General features: G+C 42.9%; 1 long non-coding RNA gene across 1 annotated transcript in view; it reads left to right on the forward strand.

Moving 5' to 3' along the window:
• Nucleotides 1-9,563, forward strand: part of LOC134211911 (uncharacterized) — a 70,150-nt gene extending 60,587 nt beyond the window's left edge. The window contains exon 4 of the long non-coding RNA XR_009979148.1: nt 9,436-9,563. This is a non-coding gene — a long non-coding RNA (uncharacterized LOC134211911). The remainder of the gene's footprint in view (nt 1-9,435) is intronic.
• Nucleotides 9,564-17,225: the final 7,662 nt, after the last annotated feature.

Below are 17,225 nucleotides of genomic sequence, written 5' to 3' on the forward strand. Positions count from 1 at the left end.
TTATCAAGGAACATCCGCAAGCTAAACATCTGATCCGTCGTTGATCGGCCCTCACGTAAACCTGCCTGGTATTCGCCGACGAAGGACTCCTCAAGCGGTCTCAGTCTGTTAAACAGGATACGCGACAGGATTTTGTACGCCGAGTTCAGAAGGGTGATCCTAGTCTGTGCCCTTTCTTATAGTTTGGGCATGTGAGGCCATCCAACTAGTTGACAGGCAGTTCTTCATCCTCCCGTATTTTCTGGATAATGTGGTGGATTGATTGATGGAGCTGCTCACTTCCATGTTTGAGAAGCTCGACCAAGATCTCGTCCTTCCCAGCAGATTTACTGTTTTTCAGCTCTTTTAGAGCCTTCTTTACCTTGTCCAGCGTTGGTGGTTGCACAGCTTGACCATCGCCGACTATGTCCAGCCTGCTCCTTGATACACCTTCATTTTCCAGGCTACCTACAGAGTGCAAATAAGTCAATTTGTTGTTGCTACTTCATTGGGGAGTGTATTGAAGTGTTTTTACGCTGTTTCTAAAACAAATCTACCGTGAATCCGTACAGCACTGAAATCTGTCCACTTTCATTCATTTATTTAGTCTACATCTAAACAGATAACACTGAATCAACAATTTGACGCCACAATACACGGTTCGAGGCCGCATCTCTCCATCCTCGACTACGCCCCACGCTCGCCAAGTCGTTTTGCACTTGGTCTGTCCATCTCGCTCGCTGCGCTCTCATCCCTGCCGGATCGGAAGCGAACACCATCTTTGCAGGGTTGCTGTCCGGCATTCTTGCAACATGCCCTGCCCATCGTACCCTTCCGGCTTTAGCTACCTTCTGGATACTGGGTTCGCCGTAGAGCTGGGCGAGCTCATGGTTCATTCTTCGCCGCCACACACCGTCTTCTTGCACACCGCCAAAGATGGTCCTAAGGACCCGTCTCTCGAATACTCCGAGTGCTTGCAAGTCCTCCTCGAGCATTGTCCATGTTTCATGTCCGTAGAGGACGACCGGTCTTATTAACGTCTTGTACATGACACATTTGGTGCGGTGGCGAATCTTTTTTGACCGCAGTTTCTTCTGGAGCCCGTAGTAGGCCCGACTTCCACAGATGATGCGCATTCGTATTTCACGACTGACATTGTTATCAGCCGTTAGCAAGGATCCGAGGTAGACGAATTCCTCGACCACCTCGAAGGTATCCCCGTCTATCGTAACACTGCTTCCCAGGCGGGCCCTGTCGCGCTCGGTTCCGCCCACAAGCATGTACTTTGTCTTTGACGCATTCACCACCAGTCCAACTTTCGCTGCTTCACGTTTCAGGCGAGTGTTTAGTTCTGCCACCTTTGCAAATGTTCGGCCGACAATGTCCATGTCATCCGCGAAACAAATAAATTGACTGCTGTCCACTTTAGTATTTATGATTAAGTTCAAAGAGTTTACAAATAAATAATTTGCAAACTTTTTATCTTATCATGTGTATATGCTTGGTGTAATGTTTTTTCCTGCTTCAGAAATAGGAAGTAGGCCTTAAATTTTAAATAACAAAAATAAAAAACATTACGTAATCCCGCTATAGCACCATATTACAAGTTCAATTTAGTACATTATTTCATTTTGCTGTTCTAAAAATGTGTGTTGCGAACTAAGCTAGTAAAGTTAATAATTCGTTATCATCCTCATACAAACATCAAGGATAGCATCTAAAGGTACGTGTTGAGCAAATTAAAGTGTCATTGCATATTTCTAGGAACTTTTTTCAAATAGGCGTAACTGTATTTGACCTTGAAATTGGAAACGACTCCTACATATCCTACATATTTCGTTCAACTGAAGTTACTACCTGATAAATCGCAATCTATTCTTTGTGTTGGGTAAATTAGTTGACCATAATAGATTGAATTAAGAGCGTGATCGCCATTTCAAAAATCAAGGTCAGAATCAATTACGCCCATTTGAAAAAAGTTCCTAGATTTATTTGTGGCGCAATTAAGATATCAAGTCATTAAATAGGTGTACGGATTTAGATTCCATTTCATTCGTATTTTGAATAAGCTTCGGATAATAAATAGTGTGGAAACGTGTCGCATCAGAAGAATAGAGACCTAGAGACAACAATACTTCCCCTTACCAACAAGCATTTTCAGAAAAATATATTAAGCTCTTTTAGTGGAATGTATTGAATCAGTTCAAGACGACAGCATCTGTCCATTTACCCATGTTGTCAGTCCTGCATCTGTCCTTCCTGGCATCCTTCAGCCAGTCCTTCTGTTGATCCTTCTTCCCACTGATTCCTTCAGCCTGATCTCAGTTTTCAACTTTCCGGTTCATCCTGCTTCAGTCTGTCCTGAAATTGCTTTCAAGACGAATTATATTGTCTCATTTAATTCCACTAGTTAATTAGAAAATTAACTAGTGGAATTAAATGGACAGTACTTAATTCGTCTTAGACGGTTTAATACATTCCACTAAAAGAGCTTAATATATTTTTCTGAAAATGGCATCCGAGCGGCATGAGCGAAATACTTTTCTCAATTTGAGGAGAACAATCGCTAGTATTAATAAGGACGTGGCCTTCCTTAAGAAGTGCCTAAAAGAGAAGCTGACACCCGTCAGCCATAAGATTAAGATGGATCTCATGTACCAAAAAGTATTAATAAGAAAGCAGAGTCCGAGTTCATGAAGACATCGATAAAGAGGCATTACGCTAAATTAGAACGAGTGACTTTGGAGTGCTACAATATGCATTTGAAGTTAGCGAAGGATAACCTGTAATCATTCGACCTGTTTTTGAAGAAGGTAAAGAGGGCAGAAGAATGTGAATCAGACCGGAAGCGGAGACTGCACAGGAAAAACTGAACAAATTGCGAGTGAAATCAGCAGAGGAAATCCGTACTGACAAACCCACCGTACAGATCATCGAAGGATTCGTCGAACCGTTCGACACAGCAGTTTACGGAGGAACAACTAGCTCACCTCAACAAGGGACTGGGGTATGCGATCACACAGAAATCAGACGTGGAACAGATCATCGTGGACATGGAGACAGCGATTTCCCGAAACATCGAGCAACAGGATCAAAATACAGCGAGGAACATCGTGGCAGACGCCATCAAAGAAGGACGGCACGGGACAACGAACCATGACGAAAGGAGGATTCTAAAGGAGCTTAAGGAAAACCAGTATACTACGTAAAAGCCGATAAGGGAAACGCAGTAGTGGTAATGGATAAAGAGGACTACGACGAACAGATGACGACGAAAATCAACGGAGGACCTTATAGACATTTGAGAGTGGATCCGCTACCAGCATTAATACGACTCACGGACAAAACAATAAAGGAGTGTAAGGCGATCATCGGAGAAGCCCGAGTGAAGACAGTAAACCCGGTTCTACCTAGGATTAAAGGACTACCAAAAATCCATAAACCCGGCAAGGAGATGCGAGAGATAGTTTCATCAGTGGGTTCCCCTACCCAAAACATAGCCAAATGGTTGGTAAAGGAGTTCCAAAGTATGCCGAAACCATTCCCCAGCAGGTCAGTCATCAACACCCAGGAGTTCGCCCAGAAGCTGTTGGAATCAGGACACATCGAAGAAGAGGACATAATGGTATCATTCGACGTAGCGGTATTGTTCCTCAGCGTTCCAATGAAAGATGCTCTGAATCTTCTAGAGGATTGGCTGCTAACACAAAGGACGGAAACAACATGGCGAGGAAAGGTGAAGATGTACCTAAATCTGGCAAGGCTATGCATGACGGAGAACTACTTCACATTTCGTGGCAACTACTACAAACAGACGAAAGGAGCACCGATGGGAAATCCGCTATCACCGTTTTTGTGCGAACTGTTCATGGCGAATCTGGAGAACAACCTACAAGAACAAGGAATACTACCCCAGAAGTGGTGGAGATACGTCGACGACATTTTCAGCATCATCAACCGAAAGGATCTACCCAGGATTTTGGAAGCGATAAACAACGTGCATAAGGACATCAAATTTACCTTCGAAGAGGAAAAAGAAGGTAAACTACCTTTCTTGGATCTACTAGTCATCAGGGAAGCAAATACAACATTGAGCCTCGAAATCTACAGGAAGCCCACGAACACCATGAGAGTCATCCCATATACATCGAACCATTCGTACCAACATAAAATGGCAGCATTTCATCACATGATCCACAGGATGCAGACGATAACCCTGAGCGAAGAAGGAAAACCAAGGAACTACAATACATCTTGGAAACAGCGAAGATCAACGGATACCAGGAGAGGACTATACGAGCGATCATCAACAAGAAGGAAAGGACCCTACGACGAAATGGACATACAACGCTGACACCGATAGAGGAGCCGCTGAAAAGAGTTTCGGTCCCATATGATAAACACATCACCAACCAGCTACGCCCTCGACTAAGGAAATTCGGCATCGATCTAGTATTCTCCAGTAGAAGCAACCAACTCAAGTCTCTATTGGGTTCAACGAAGGATAAAGTAGAAATGTTGAATAAGGCAGGCGTTTATAAGATAAGTTGTTCCCAATGTGAAAAAATCTATGTAGGCCAAACAAAAGATCATTAGATATAAGGTTCAAGGAACATATGGCGGAAGTGAGTAAGGAAAAGAGAAAACGATAAGGGATTACATTACGAATTTAGATCTAAGGTAGCAGAGCATGTGTATAAGGAAAATCACCCAATTACGGCATCAAATATTAAAATCTTAAGAAATGTCTCTTCCCCATGGAAACTCGATGTAGCTGAGAGTTTGGAAATCCACCGACAGGTACAAACAGCGCTGTTGAATAAGGATCAGGGAAATGGCAGCTCTTGGCTTTTCAAGTTTCTACCTAAACAATAAAGTAATTTACTGTATAGGTAAATAAAGTAGGCAAATAAGATTAGATTAGGTACCTAGCGTAGTATAAATAGTGTAAGTTGCGATTGTTTTCTTCAAGTCGAGTCAAGTACAAGACACTGAAGACGACCACACAGTTGTGGTCGAAATACGTATCTGCAAAGATAACGAAAATTAACTAGTGGAATTAAATGGACAGTACTTAATTCGTCTTAGACGGTTTAACAAGCATTTGTTTACTTTGCTCGATAGGTAGACGGTTTGACAGTTCAATAGGTAGATTTGGCTTCACTCTTTGCGCAATTCTATTTATAATAGACTCTGGACTAAACCACATCAGAGTTGCATTTATCAACAGACCCAATTGGGATTGGATTTTCCAGATGGCAGATGCTAAGATCAAGAACATCGGAGTGATTTCAGAAAGCATTGGAAATATGAACCCCATTCGATTTTGGCAACACGTTCGAAACATGTATGTTGCCAAAATCGAATGGTTTTTTCTCATGATATTTCACATTGGTTTCTTCCCTTATTGTGATACTGTTTTTGTTGGGGCGTAGAACCGCTGCGTCCATTGAGTTGAACTTTTGTGGTATATTGTGATACTTACTGTGACACTTTTTTACCCGGATTTTGAAATCGAAGCGTTTACACTGAAAAAAATGCGCGATTTTTAACGCTGGTTTTGGGGTCTAACAATTTTTTAAAGAGAATTTTGAAGTTTGACCGTTTTCCTTGAAACAAAATTTTCACCCGATTTTTTTTTCATCGGCTAACAAGGGCTTTAACCAGTTTTTTTTACAAAGACGTGCAAGGACTATGTGATATATGTGGTCATGAGCAATATCGAAAGTAAAAAAAAAGTTTCCAAAATCGAATGGTTTTGTTGTAAAATTCGAATGTTGCCAAAAACGAATGGCTTTGTTGCTAAAATCGAATGGAGTCTGCGGTTGTATAGGCCTTTTCATGTGACACTGTCGAGACTGCACTTGTTTACAACCGCTGAACAGGCCCGCAAACCCGAAGCTGTCACTTTTATAGAAGAACTGTCAATTGACGGTAAAATCAGCTAATTTTAAAGGTCTCATGTAAAGGCCTATAAACCATTTTACGAGAAGTTTAAACACAGCTGATTTTATCGTCAATTGACAGTTCTTCTATAAAAGTGACAGCTTCGGGTTTGCGGGCCTGTTTAGCGGTTGTAAATAAGTGCAGTCTCGGCAGTGTCACATGAAAAGGCCCATCGAAAAAGCTTTAGTTGGCACATGATCTTCCGTTCGGCTTCGATTTAATGGAACAGTTGCTTGGCAGGCATTCGTTAGAGGTAACAGGAGGACTTCGCTCCACTCTCTAGGCATCATCTTTGGAATACTTCGCACGGTTCATTTGGTGTGTCGACCCTAGCTATGATCAAGATGAATACACCACAGTGTATCCCAATCTGCCAAATTCACGATTCAACCATCTTGGATTTTAGTATGGGAGAGGAGTGTGGGAGGTTTGTTTTGGTTTTGCACTGAAAATGAATTTTTCACACCCGCTTTCTTCTCTTTCATAAACTTGGCAGATTGGAGCACCTAGTAGTGTATTCATCTTGGTTATGAACGTCGACGATTTCAATCGGTTTCTTGTCGATTATCGTCATTGATCTGGTTGCCACCATATGGCGTGTATGGTAGCGAAAACATCTCTGCTTGATAGCATTCTATTCTGATATCTGGTATTAATGGTGGGGAAGGACTCCGAATAACGTTACCAGCAGCACACTAACATTGATGTGAATGTCATCGAAAAGCTTGTAATGTTCATCCAATTCTTAGGTAAATAGGTATCAACTACTTAATCGGGTGTTCAGATCAAAACGAAGAATTATTTAAAAAGTTGATACCGTTTTCAAATCCTATAATTCTTAATTACTAGCGAAAAATACCCTGCTTCACCCAGGTGTTTGTGTTGCACATGCAAGGTGGCCAGTGAGTTGGGAAATGCGGGAATTGAAAGTGCATGCGGGAAATGCGGAAAAAAGTCGGAAATTTCTAGAAATTATACAAAAAAATCGGGGAAAAATCATCAGGCTTTTATTTAATAAATTCATGTATAATTATTCTAGTATAAAACATGTAAAAATATCGTTTACTATTTTAAATGCATAGGCTTTTCTACGTACCGATTGAAACTCTTTAAGGAACTATCCGACTTTGTCAGAGATATAATGTATGATATGAAAATAATATTGAATCCTGATTCCTGATTCGTCAAGTCTAGTCTACAACATGCCACCTACGCTTCGGAAGGTTTCTGAGACCAAGGATATCTCCGAGAGTTCTAGAAGAAGCTAATTAGCATTTCGTTGCAGCTTGTGGATTCCTGGAGCATTTGCTTGATCTATATTCTCGAGTTTTGTCCGGAGCGACTTGTCGACCGAAGTCGAGTATATCCAATTATGTTCAATTCCAGGCGCACATCTCAACAATCTCTTGTCCTTCGTTGTTAACATCTTGATTTTATCGCATAATAACGCTGTACAGAAGAAGTGCTTTAGATCATTGAACAGAATTGTTCGTAAACCAGCATAAGGATAAAAAAAAGACTGGAATAAATAATAAAGTATGATGTTATAATAAGCTCAGGATTCGTAATTTCGTAACTCGTAACTCACTGGTCAAGGTAAAAGAATTGAAAATAAATTGAGGAAAAAATTAGAGATAGGAAACAAGCAATGAAAAACATAAAGGTTATTGTCAGGGTTTGCAGAAATCGCTCTTAATAAATGACGGAAAACGATAAAACAAAGGCAAAAACATCTTCGAATCATAACAAGAGCCATGAAAACAAAACTATCGCACTTGTATACAAGTTGGAAAAAAACTGATTCGGATAAGTGCCCCCCATCAGGAATGCATAATAAAATTAAAACTCAATTCTATCAATTGTTGTTATTTAAAACAACGTGTGTTGAAATTAGATAATTCGATAAAAATGTGTCTTCGGCCAACATTAGTTATGCATATTTTCACAAAATAATTGCCTACATTTTTTGTAGATATTGTAAAAAAATCGGAGGTTATCACCTTCAGTATAACTTAAACCCACTCGATATTAATACATAGCTGGAACAAAGTTGATTGCCTACATTATAGATGGAAATGTGTCGTGGTAGCGTACCAGATTTCTATCCGTGATGTAGATCAATTTTCGTGCAATCACTAACCCAAAGTTGAATTCCACCGGTTTTTACCTTTTCATACAAACCTTACAAATCCCAAGACGAATCGATCAGAGAGAAAATATTGAAAATAGGTCAACGCGTTCGTGAGTTTAATTGTCAGGAAGGGAATTCAAACTCATTTTGATTTATATAGATTTTGAATAATGATGGGTGTTTCTGTCAGCAAACTCAAGTAGCCTTGCGAACAAAGGCGTAGGATTGCCAATCCGGAGATGGTTAAATCGATACTCGGTCCGGTCTATGATATTTTCGGGTTGGAAGCTTTCTCGAGATCTTGGGCATAGTGTATACAGCGTACTTGCCACACAAAATACATACTCATGCAATGGCGGGCATAGAAAAGTTGTCAATTGATAACTGAGGTAATGCTAATAGAATACTAAATTGATAATCAGGCCAAGTTCCAGCTGGAATGTAGAGCCATTGAAGAAGAAGAAGAAGAAGATTATGTCAGCAAAACTAAACATTTCGCAATCCTAAAACATTCAAATGAACATTTACATCTCAATATCCAGCTGCCAACGGATTGTTTGAAGAGCAACGAAAGAATGAAACGCAAAACAAAAACACATTTGTTTCGGATTGTTGCTGCCGGCATTCGATTCAATTTACACCCCAAACAGCAGCCATGAGCCTGAATGGAAAGTGGCACCAACTGCATCGTAAACTAGCTATTTTACGAGTTTCAATTGATTCGACCAAAATCTGTCAGCCCGGGAGTAGAACCGATTTATTTGGCGTCAGTGTGTTTGGGTAATGTTTATCTGGAGGTTTGTTTTCCACTTCATAAATTTCAGATCCTACTTTTTACTTGTATCCTTAGCCCTGCTTGTAAACCAAGGTGCACTGAAAGGCTAAAGTGTCGATCAAAAATGAGCTCTGCACACCCATCGCCTCAACTTGACGAATTGTGTACTTGTCTGAGGCATAGTATGTGATTTTATTACTTTATAACACTATATTGCTTTTACTAAATCAAAACTTTGACTTTAATCTCAGGCACTTTATAACTCTGAACTGACTGAACCACACTGGATCAACCAATTACTAAAACTTTTCGTGACGCTAATGTAGACGTCTCTGCAACACTCCTCAGTCAACGATCTGCGTAACATAATTTTCAATTTTCCAACAGCTAAAAAGACGCTAATCAAACAGCTCTCGATTGTTGGAAAATTCCTCACATTTGTCTTAGGACAGAAATGTTGTGAGCCTGACAAGCTTCAGATAACAGTCTAGGACGGCACCACCTTCAGAACTTGGCGTCATACTATTGCATATTAATGAATACCGTGACCTATACGAATTCAACCATTACTAACTAAGCTGTTTTAAACTTTATTTTTTTTCAGGTAAGTTCCAGATATGCCATCATGTGATACCAAAGCACCGATCACCTCTAAACACTGATCTACATGTGAAATCAAATATTCCGGTCACAACTTCAACCCAGTGCAAATCCAACAAATCGTGCAAACAGGTAAAAATGCTTATTTGCAAGTACCGCAGGCTTGAAACTCGTCTTAACAGAGCACGCACGTTGTACAATAGGGGAGAGTTGTACAATACACTACCCTTGGATAGCGTCGTATGGAGTCCATCGAGTATAACTTTCTGTCAACAAATCGTTGAATACGCTTTCATGTGAATTTTTTGTCTATTTAAGCGGAAAACAGAGTCAATTAAAGTTATGCATAAGGCCTGTAGCATAAGCCAATGCTGTTTGAACCATTCTCCCCTATCTGTTTATCACCATTGCATTGTTGCGGTTTCCGGACGAACGGTGCGCGAAAACGCCTCTGTAGCTTTCAAACAAACAAAGTCTACGTCCTACCGGCAACCAGACCTACTACCGACCGACCGACCGACACCTACCCACCAAAACAGACATCCACAGATTAGCAACATTGCTCACGCCACCGCCATTCATGTGGATGCAAGGCTTAAGCCGTTGGTTGTTCGCCCGGCTTCGGAATATTTTAGGTGTGGTTTTGTTTCAGTTTTGGTTTCGCTGTCCATCCTCCGCACGCGCTACAGCTGCTGGAGCTAAAATTTCAGTAAAGGTATTCGTATTGGAGAATGACTCAAGCTCTTTGGAAACGGTTGCCGGCTGGCCGCATTGCGTCGTTGCCGGGCTTGTTTACATGAACGCGGTGCCGCCCAAACAACGTATTTTTGCAGTCATTTAGCTAATAGTCTGCTTGAATGGCAAATTGTGCAATGTGGTCGCCTGGGAAAGGGGTTAGGGAAGAAGTTGTTAATGAAAAAGTATTCCAAATGTAAAAATGATAGGTTGCGATTCATAAATTGTTGTATATCATGCCCATATTTTGTATCGTTGTATAGGATTGAGAATACATTTATGGTAGTACTGATAGAACGTTAGAAATGTACGTATAAAAATAGAATGTTTTAATGTGACGAAGACGATACTCCCTAAGTAGCACATTTCAGTCAAATATCGTCTAATGAAGGTTTGACGGTGCGGCAAAGATAAAACATTCCTATGACATTTTCGGATAGATAGAAATATAGATTGATAGATAGCTGAATAGATATATAAAGACGTCAGACTTGCCAATTCCAACTTCTCATTAAGCGAGAAGTTCGGAGTTTTTTTTTTCTTCCTAAGCAATGGAGGGGGAATATGCTCAACAGACATCCTGGGTTGACCAGGAAGTGCGGGGTTAGGGATCACCGAGGGAGGCAGGTCTACGTCCCCGACCCGCTAAACCGTTTCCATTGCCGCTAAGCCCATAGTCCCTTCGGTACAACCAGAAAGGAATGCTTCAAAGGGGGGCCAGTGCACAACGCACCCTCGAGGTTAGCTGCGTGTCCTTGCAGCACCAAACATCGTAACTCGCTTTTTTAGAAGAACACCATGGTATCGTGCCAGCGCATTGCCGGCTTTCCAGGTGGCCTTACCACGCCCCATGTCCTCGGAAGGTGGGAAGGGTCGACTTCGTGCCTGCTTCCCTCTGCACGACTGGTATCAAGAATGATGATGCCGCGTGCACCCCAAATTGACCTTTCTGCGATAGGGCCTATTCGCCAGCACACAGAGGGACTTGCCGACGCGGTGCCTACCCCTGCCCCAGCCTTGACGAGGACCCCTTTCCGTCCTCGGGCTCGGAACCCGCCCGGTTGAACGACGCCGCGAAAGCGACGATACCATGTTTTTCTTCGCGCGGCCACTTGTTCGATGAAAGGATCGAGTTTGACCACAGAGCATGACCACCGGTATGACCCATGAAGCCGACTCCGATCCCTTGGACCACCTCTTATTTGCGCCTGAACTAGCCATCCTTGAGTCCACGCGCCACCTTCTGTGTAGCTCCGAGACGATTTGGGCGATAGCCGATAAAACGGCGTTCCAGCCAACTTCATCTTTACATATCCTCCGAACTAGGTTGTCCGGGGTAGTGTCCAGATCACATGTGGCAAGCATGTGGTCACGCATTGCGCGAAAACGTGAGCACACGAACAACACGTGTTCCGCCGTTTCCTCTAAACCTGCGCACACCAAACACTCGGGCGAGGCCGAGCAAGCCAGCTGCGTTACCTGCACTGTGATTTTGCAGCACGCTTAAACGCCGGGCACATCGAACCCCCATGGGGTGCTTGCTGTTCACAGCTTTGCTGGAACAAATCAAACAATTGGGAGGGTTCGTGCAGCATTGTGCCTTATGTCCCTCCAATCCGCAGCGTCGGCAGAGATTGCTTCTGTCAGGGCCTTTGCAGTCCCATTGCTTGTGCCCCGGTTCCAGGCACTTGAAGCAAACTTCGGGTTGCTCGTATATGCGCACAGGGCATACCGACCATCCCACCTTGACGCTCCCTAACTTGACTACCTTGGAGGAGTCCGTTGCAGATAGCCGAACCAATGCTACCTGCGTCCCTGCCGGAGCTTTCCGTAGCCGAACGGCTGCGGTGGGCGTCTCCACTTCACACTGTCGCCGCAGTGCCGTGACGAGCTCTTCGACTTCGGTGATCTCGTCCAGGTCTTTAACCCTTAGATTCACCTCCATAGTGAGTGCCCTCACCTTGACCGTCTCGCCTAGAACTTCCTCCGCCAACTTCTTGTAGGCGGCGCCCTTTTGCGAGACGCCCCGCTTCAGCTCGAGGATCATCTCGCCCATCCGGGTACGTCTTATTCGACGTACGTCGGCGCCGAGTCCACTGAGCTTTACGTCACTCCTCATCGCCTTCAAAACGTCCGAGTACTCAGCCTCGTCCGCCGTGATGACTAGGGCATCGCCCCTGGAGCGATTGGCGCCTACCCTAGACTTCTTGCTACCTTCATTCGCCTGGGCCTTCTTTTCGGCCCTTGACGTCTTCGGTTTCCTCTTGTTCTTGACCAGGGTCCAGGAGGCGTCATCCCCCTCTATTTCCCTGGTCTGGTGCGGCTGAGAACTTTCAGCCTGCCGTAACCCCATACCACCGTCTTTCCTGAGTGGACGGACCTTTCCAGGTCCTTCCTCCCCCGGTTTTGGAGGTACCTGGCCGGGGTTCAGCTTCCCAGCCCCACAACCTAGCTCATCCCCTGGAGACTGTCTCCCCCGTTTTTGTGTCTGCTCCGTTGCAGCAGTCACCCCCGACGTTGCCGCAAATACTTGAGCCTCAGTCTGGGTAGACTTTGGCACCACCGTCTTCGCTGGCACGCCCTCGGTCGATTCGACCTTGCCCGAGTCCGCGAATCCTTGGGCCTCAGTCTGGGTAGACCTCGACTCCACGGATTTCACCGGTTTAGACTTGGCGTCCCGACCGCCCTCTCCAGTTTGGCGTCCAACATCGACTTACGAAGTTTCAGCAAGCTCCTCTTGAGGTCCGTACTGATATTATGCTTCGATGACGCAAAGTCGATGATGGCGTCCAGCTGTTCCGTCGCCACCTCGAAGGCCGAAAGCCCATCGCGTTTGCGGTTCATCGTCTCCACAAGCCATGGGCCGCCAATAACCCCTACCGGCGTTTTTTTAGCCGAGAGGAAGTTTGAGTGACCCACGCTGGTGCTGCGCACTGAGCTGCCGACTATTGCCTCTGGCCTCCTAGGCGGAGACCTGAACAACCCACCTCTTGCGAAGGGGTTGTCGCCTACACTACTACCACTAATTGAAGAATTGACTTGGTTTTCCATTTTTGTCCCACGAGTTGCTCGGGAAAAGAGGTCCACCACGCCAGAGCCCAGCATGACGCGGTAAGGGACAATTACTGTGGGGGGTGCCCAGGTACCCCACAGGCTCCGTTAAAGGCCTAGCTCATTATTTCACCCCCCTGGCCATGCATCACCTCGGCACGGGTCGCTTGACGCCTTGGGATTAGAGGTTAGGGACGATGGTCCCGGTCTAACTCGCAGTGGACATGGGGAGGGGTCGTCAAGCCCTTGGACAAAGTCCCTGCTGCCCCCAGAAGTTCGGAGTGGGAAGAGAGAAGAATGTATACGTCTATCTTTTCAATTCGCATGAGGGGATGTGTAAAATGCGAAGTAAGATGTCTCACTTGAAACCTTCTCTACTCTCACTGTGAGAAGAGAGAAGTTAGGAATCAAATGAGATGTGAGACTTGAGAAATATGACGTTTTATTAATCACTTTTCACTTCTCATTTCTCACTTATATATTCTCACTACGGGCCCTCCTTAGCCTAGCGGTAAGATGCGCAGATATAAAGCAAGACCATGCTGAGGGTGGCTGGGTTCGATTCCCGGTGCCGGTCTAGACAATTTTCGGTTTGGAAATTGTCTCGACTTCCCTGGGCATAAAATTATCATCGTGTTAGCCTCATAATCTTCTTCTTCTTCTTTTTATTGGCATTACATCCCTACACTGGGACAGAGCCGCCTTGCAGCTTAGTGTTCATTAAGCACTTCCACAGTTATTAACTGCGAGGTTTCTAATCCAGGTTACCATTTTTGCATTCGTATATCATGAGGCTAGCACGACGATACTTTTATGCCCAATGAAGTCGAGACAATTTTCAATCCGAAAATTGCCTAGACCGGCACCGGGAATCGAACCCAGCCACCCTCAGCATGGTCTTGCTTTGTAGCCGCGCGTCTTACTGCACGGCTAAAGAGGGACCCCAGCCTCATATTATACGAATGCAAAAATGGTAACTTTTAGCTTAGATACCTCGCGGTTGATAACTGTTGAAATACCGAATGAACGCTAAGCTGCAGGTCGGCAATGTCTCAGGGTGGGATGCAATGCTAACAAAGAAGAAGAAGCATTTCTCACTTCTCATTTCACAAAATTCTTTAGGATTTGCTCTGGAAGTTCCTCAAAACATTTTCGGCATTTTTTTCCTTGTTTTTCCTTGTTGAATTGATCAAAAACATCCATGGCGATTTCTTCGGTTTTCGCTCCTAAAGATCTTTAGAAATGCTTTGGGATTTTCTCAGGAATCACTTCGGGCTTTTCTCGGGAAATTTTTCAAAATTTACTCGGCAAGTTTTTTTTTTCAGAAATGTCTTTGAAATTTCCTCGGCCAACTCGTCAAAATTTCCTTGACAACTTCTTCGGACTTCAATCGAAAATTCTTCGAAATATTTTTCGGAAGTATTTAGGAAACTCTTCGCAATTTCTTCGGGATTTTTTTCCGAAATTTCGTCGGCAATTTTTATCGTCAGAATTTCTACGATTTCTTCGAAATTTCCTTAGAATCTTCTTCAAAAAATATCGCGGGAAATTCGTCATAATTCTTTCAGGAAATTCTTCGTCAAATTGTTCAAAATTTCTTCGGGATAACATCGGGGATTTCTTTGAGATTTCCTCAGGAATTTCTTTGGAATATGCTGTTTGTATGGCGACTCATTCTTTGGTATTTACGGCCACTCAGTTTTTAATTTAGTGAAGTGAGTATTTTCGTGAACTTTATTTCACCTCAAATGAAAAGGTTACAAATTCCTTGGAATATACTGTAGTTAACATTACTATTTGTTTTACATGCTTGTCTAGTGTAACTCACAACATTGTCGTGTTTTGTCTATTATTTGGTCTAACTTTAACTGTCATGGTTGAAAAATTGTTGGTACATTTTATGGATGATATATTCCTAATAATACTTGTAATAAAGTCTTGATGTCGAATGTAAGTTCGGAAGCAGAACGTCGGAAGCCGAAATTCAATTTAGCTCTTGTGAGATGTCGGGTCATTATGACGAATGAGAAGTGGGGAGTGAGAAAAGAGTATTGTGAAGTGAGGAAACAAAAGTGAGACTGAAAAAAAACGAAGGAAGAAAAATTTGGAAGACGGAAGATGAAAGAGGGAAATAAAATAAGGATGATGAAAAAGGAAGAAGAAGGAAGGATAAAAAATAATGAAAGAGGGATTAAGAAAACGATACAAGAAAAAGGAGAAAAGAAAGGAGGAAGAAGGGAAAAGGACGAAGAAAGAAGGAAGAAAGATGAAGAAATAAACTAGAAGAAAAAAGGAAGAAGAAAGAAGGGAGATAAAAGAAAGAAGAATGAAGATAGAAAAAGGAATAAGAAAGAAAGAAGAAGAAAGAAGAAAAGACGGAAGAAGAGAAAAGGAAGAAAAACAGAAGGAAGAAGAAAAAAGGACGGAAAAGAAGGAAGATGAAAAAATAAAGAAGGAAGCAGGAAGAAGCTAGATAGAAGAAGGAAGAGGGAAAGAAGGTTATATCTCTTTAGGAAGAAGGAAAAAGGAAGAAGAATGATGATAGAGTGAAGAAGAAAGATGAAAGAAGGAAGTAGATAAAAGGTAGAAGGGAGGAAAAAAAATGAAAAAAGAAGGAATAAGGCAGAATGAAAAAGGGAAAAATGAAGAAATAAGAAGAAAACAAGGAAGCAGAAAGCAGGAAGAAGGAAGAAGAAAGACGCAAAAAAGAAAAAAGAGGAAAGAAGAAAGAAGGAAGAAGAACAAGGATGAAGAAAAAAGGAAGAAAGAAGAAGGATGAAGGAAGAAAGAAAAAGGAGGAATAAGCAAAATGGAAGAAAGAGGAAAGAAGGAAGAGCTTGAGCTTGATTGACTGCTCGTAGTTGCTACTCCATTATGACCAGATCAGCTGTTCTTGCACAGGGAACCAACAGATGTTTGCTTGGGACTAGCACACATCTTCAATGTACAAGTACTGGTGATCTCATTTGTTAGGTCATACTGGCGCCTGCCACGTCAGAATGCAAGTCAATGTAGGGAAGGGGGAGGAAATGATGATGCAATCACTCGCCCACTGCAAGCCGAATATACCTCTGCACTTGCCACGAGTTCATGCGGAATTTGTTGGAATTTATGGGTTAGGTTGGAGAGGCAGAGGTCCGTCTTGGTTAACGAGCTGCCAATGTGATAGATAGGAGAAGGTAACTGATGGAATTTCTAATTGTATGTAGGAAACGAGCTCTATAGTTCATTTCCAATTCTAGCAGATTACTGATAGAATACTCAAGTTGGAGGTATAGGAATAGTAATGGAAACGGTATGGAAGTCCATTTCCAGTTCTAGCGATTGCTAGAACATGAGGAATAAAGAGAAAGATACAAAGTAGGAGAATGGAACGGACCTGGGATTTAACCCACGACCTCCTGCGTATGAGGCAGAAGCAGTAGCCATATGACTACCAAGCCCGCTAGAAGAAAGAGGAAAGAAGGAAGAGCTGAAAAAAAGAAGAAAGAAAAAAAGAATAAAGAAGGTAGACGGAAGAAGAGATACAATGAAGAATTAACCTTTCATTTATCTCTTTTTGCTTCTTTCTTTTTATTCGTCCTAATGGTCATTCGACCCAATGACCAGTCGGTCTAATGACGTTCGGCCAAATGACCTAATGGCCTGATGCTGATAACGTTTCTAACTTTCGATTCCTTTGGAACATTTCTTGAATATGGGACTAATTGGACTAATGGCACACAACATTATGTTAGGCATTTTACGTTTGTTCTCTTATAGAGAAGAGTGAGATGTAAGAAATGAGAATGAAAAGTGAAAAACCTTACTTCTCATTTCATACTTCCCGAGTAGCACACATGTTGCAAAACGATTTCAGCAGCCTTTATGTGACTGCATTCAGTGACAAAAAGTTGCTGCAACACAATGCGACTGAATTGTTACACTTGGGTTCTTCTACTTGGGTAAGAAGTCTAATTTCTCGCTTCTCACATCTCACTTCATATTTCTCAGGCGCCCGTCTTGATT

The sequence above is a fragment of the Armigeres subalbatus genome, chromosome 2 (genome assembly GCF_024139115.2).
Source record: "Armigeres subalbatus isolate Guangzhou_Male chromosome 2, GZ_Asu_2, whole genome shotgun sequence".
In the NCBI taxonomy this organism is placed as follows: Eukaryota; Metazoa; Arthropoda; class Insecta; order Diptera; family Culicidae; genus Armigeres; species Armigeres subalbatus.